This window comes from Azolla caroliniana, unplaced genomic scaffold, assembly GCF_043228905.1.
Source record: "Azolla caroliniana isolate FFs.n. ecotype wild unplaced genomic scaffold, voAzoCaro1.0.p SCAF_11, whole genome shotgun sequence".
NCBI classification, from domain to species: domain Eukaryota; kingdom Viridiplantae; phylum Streptophyta; class Polypodiopsida; order Salviniales; family Salviniaceae; genus Azolla; species Azolla caroliniana.
This window is the reverse complement of record NW_028230446.1, coordinates 14,197,791-14,202,171: the sequence shown is the minus strand read 5'-3', so window position 1 is coordinate 14,202,171 and position 4,381 is coordinate 14,197,791. Positions and strand designations below refer to the sequence as shown.

Genomic DNA, 4,381 nt, shown 5'->3' with positions numbered 1-4,381 from the left:
TGCTTGGCCTCTGCTCAAATTTCAATTCCATCAACCCCCCCCCACCTCCTCCTCCTGCTTGCCCTCTGCTGCTAATCCCACTTCATTCATTAATCACCGCTCATTCTCATCATCCATCACCACTCCACTCCATTCTCAGATCCCATCACTACTACTAATCCCCATCATCATCATCATCATCATCATGCCTGGCCGCCCACTGTGGATCATCCCTTCTTCCTCTGCCTCCAATTCTGATTCCGATTCCGATTTGCTGCCGGGTGACCATTTCCCATTACCAAGCGCCGCCCATCAGAAACCCAATCGATTCCAACCCGTCCTCGATCGGTTCGAGTATATCACGAAGAATGCAGCCGAAATTCAATCCGACTTACTCCACTCCATCATTAGAGAGAATGCTTCTTGCGAATATCTGCAACAGTTCGATGGTATCGAATCATTATTATTACGGCCGGTGGTCGGCGATGGCACGGGATGTCATGAGGTAACCGGAAAGATGATACAAGATGCAGATCATGGCATCCCAAGATTTCAGAAGACCGTTCCTCTGGTTACTCACGCCGATATCATGCCATTCATTCAAAGGATCGCGGAGCACGGGAATGATGGCTTGCCACGGGGGCTCCTCACGGCAGCCCCTGTCCAAGGCCTGTGCCTCAGCTCTGGGACCACTGATACCAAGGCCAAGTATCTTCTGTATCACCATGGCCTCAGGGAAGGGACGCTGGAGGTAGCCAGCATCGCTGCTGCCTTTCGACAAGGGTGAGCTCATAATTCTTGTTTCCTTCACCTTAACCTACACCAGTGACCACGCCATTCATTCATTATAATGCGCCATTTCTATAATAAAAAATGCAACTGATTCTCACAGCTTATTCTCACAGCTCTTTCAAATCATTCATCGTCCTCCTGACTAAGTAATTAACCTTGCGTGCGCTGTTCCATCTGTGATGTGCAGGATTTATCCGGTGAAGCCTGGATCACGCATCCTGGAGTTCCTCTTCTGCGGGAAGTTCTCGACAACCCAAGGCGGGCTGAGGGCCGGGACTGCCACCACTCACATGATCCGGACCGACGCGTTCCGCATGCGGCAGCAGAGGAGCGGATTCCAATCCTGTAGCCCTCAAGATGTCATCCTCGCTGCCGACTGCCGCCAGTCAATGTACTGCCACCTCCTCTGCGGCCTCCTCCATGCCCACGAAGTCGAAGTCCTCAGCGCCCCCTTCGCGTTCACACTCGTGGAAGCCCTCCGGACACTGGAGGCCGAATGGCGCACACTCTGTCACGACATCCGCTCTGGTGAGCTCAACCAGAAGATCACGGACCCCGTCCTCCGGGCGACTATGGCAGAGCACATCCTCCGTAGACCCAATCCCGAGCTCGCGGACTCCATCGCTGCCAAGTGCCGCAGCTTGACCTCCAAACGAGCTCTGGAGTCAGGTGGCGCTTGGAAGGGCGTTGTCCGCACCCTGTGGCCGCGGTGCACCTACTTGCTCTCCATCCTCACTGGCGCAATGGAGGTCTACGTAGAGAAACTTGAGTTTTACACTGCGGGGACTGTACCGCTTGTGTCCGCTGACTACGGCGCCACCGAAGGCTGGATCGGTGTCAATGTGGGCCCAAATTTGAGGCCTAGCGACGTGTCCTTCACCATTCTGCCCACGCTCGGCTTCTTCGAGTTCATTCCCTTGACCAGGAGATCCAGCTGCATGAATGACATATCTAACGGTGGTGGCGCAGCCCTGGCGGCATACGACGAAGGAACGCCGGTTGGACTAACGGACGTGGAAGTTGGCCAAGAGTACGAGGTGGTCATGACGACAGCATGGGGACTGTACAGATACCGTCTAGGTGACATCGTGCGAGTCACAGGGTTCTACAACAACGCGCCGCAGGTGGCATACGTCTGCCGGAAGAACGTGATGCTGAGCCTCAACATCGACAAGATCACGGAGAAGGACCTAAAAGCGGTGGTGGACAGGGGGGCAAAGCGGTTGGTGGAGGCCAGCGGGGGCTCCATGGAGCTGGTGGACTACACGAGCTACGCCGACAGAAGCACGACGCCCGGTCACTACGTGGTCTTCTGGGAGGTGGAAGGGGAGTCGGGGGAAGTTGCGACCACCACCAACACCAACACCATGGAGTCGATGCAGAGTTGTGCGAAGGCGTATAAGAGGAGGACATACGAAGGGCAGGAGAGGAAGCAGAGTAGTGCGGGAGATAAAAAGAGGAGGACAAAAGCGGAGGTGTTGGCCGAATGTGCGGCGCTGATGGACGGGTCGTTGGTGGAGGCCGGGTATGTGACGTCGCGGAAGATGGGGACCATCGGGCCTCTAGAGCTCTGCATCGTACGGCGCGGCACATTCTCCCGCCTGCTGGACCGCTTCATGCAGAGCGGCGCGGCCATAACGCAGTACAAGACTCCGCGCTGCCTCGTCTCCGCCGATGCCCTCTCTCTGCTCCGCTCCTCGGCGGTTGCCAACATCTTCAGCCCCGCCGCCCTTTCGTGATCTGTCTGCTTCACGTACATTCTTTGCAGTAGGAAGATTCATGAAGGCAAACAATGTATTATGTACATTCTCATTTAACCATATAATGATGGCAGGGTCATTAAACCCTTCACACAAACCATTTTTTTAACACGTTTAAAATATATAAATATTATGCGATACCAATTGGTAGCATGTAAACTCGTTGGTGATAGTCCTCCTTTGAATGCTTGGCTATTTATTTCACGAGTGTGTTAGGGTGGGTGGATTGCCAACCGGAGGAGTTGCTTTGCAGCTAAGGAATATCACATCGTGCAATATGTTTGTTTTGGACAATTTATGAGGAACATAACCTATGTAAGGTTCAATCCTTTGGAATATCACATCATGCAATGTGTTTGTTTTGCACAATTTATGAGGAACACAGCCTATGTAGATTCATCAATTGTCCATCGGGTGAGAGATCTATTTGGACATTCATATTTGCCTTATGGGCTTCTTTGTTTGGATAAAATCCCCGTTTCAACGCGTGTTTCAAGTTTGCACAAGGGGAGGTTGATTGCCTTCTCTACATCTTCAAATTGTTCCTTATGTACTTGGGATTGTGGAATATGTTTTTGTCATCAAAACTCAAGATTTGGGTTCTTAGACATATTTAACTACTAGTAGGTATATTGGTAATAATTAAGTTCTCCTTATTTGGACATTTCTAGGAGGTTGCGATAAGAGGAGTTAGGGACTTTAGACTTACAACTCATCATCTCCACCATTTGCGTTGATTGTTATTTTAGACAATAGTATTGGTCCATTATGAGGATCTACACAACAAGAGATGCAACTTGGACCCGATGGGTTTTTAAGGTGCATCCATAAAATAATCCGCCCATTTTCATTACAATTATACGTGTGTGTTGTAATTTAATTTTGATTACTAATTACAAAACAAAAGAAGAGATGGTTGTAAATTAGTTGATAAGGTTGTCCATCAGAGACCTAACATCTCCTCTTCACCCCCCTTGGAATCCTACAGTGATGCACAATTATGTTAGGAAACAAGTTCCTCTGGATGGGAAGGACAACATGAGCCGGATCGGTTATCCGAGCAAGAAGAAGGACCGGATCTAGATCCAGATCTGGATGAAGCATCCGAAAATGGCCACATTTGTAAATAGGTTTTGTCGCACTTATTTGGGCAAGAATGATTGTAATATAGCCCTAAAGTTGTAGTATAAATACACCTAGGGCAAATCATTATAGTGTGGTTGATTGACATTGTAACGAGTGTGTGTATGAGAGTGAGATGTGTTACTCGTAGGAGTAGTAAGGGGAGATGTAAGGGTGGAACACTATAAAGTGGTTGTTGTGTATGTGTAATGTATACGAGTGTGAGTGAGGTGGAATATGTGTGTGAACACATGCACAATTATATGCATGTGTGTAATGGTCTTTTTTGTAACGATCATATGTACTATATAAACCCCTTATGGGGCATGTAATGCAATATACAATTTTCCCTCTCATTTTGGTGTGTATCTTTGTTTCCTTCTCTCTCTCTCTCTCTCTCTCTCACACACACACACACACACACACACACACGTAACCCCCTTGGGAGGGGGGTGGAGCCATTCTAGGCTTCACCCCCCACCCATCAACAAGATGTAACTCGCCTAACGAGGGGGAGCTCAAGGTTGTCGCCTTAGAGTCTCTTGTGTATATTCCTCTTACCATAGTGATAGAGTTCGGAGTTTGTGGATTCCCATGGTTTTTCCCTTTCCGAGATTTCCACGTAAAATATTTGTGTCTTTGTTCTTTTGTTTCTTTGTCTTTTGTTATTTCTGTCATTTCGATCTTTACACCCGCATTTGCACACGTGATAACAGGTTGTTGCCAGT

At 49.0% G+C, this 4,381-nt stretch overlaps 1 pseudogene across 1 annotated transcript; it reads left to right on the top strand.

Moving 5' to 3' along the window:
* The first annotated feature begins 365 nt into the window (after positions 1-365).
* Positions 366-2,510, top strand: LOC147857882 (jasmonoyl--L-amino acid synthetase JAR6 pseudogene; annotated as a pseudogene). Its single transcript, XR_015530510.1, has 2 exons — positions 366-762; positions 959-2,510. The product of XR_015530510.1 is annotated as a jasmonoyl--L-amino acid synthetase JAR6 pseudogene (transcript).
* Positions 2,511-4,381: the final 1,871 nt, after the last annotated feature.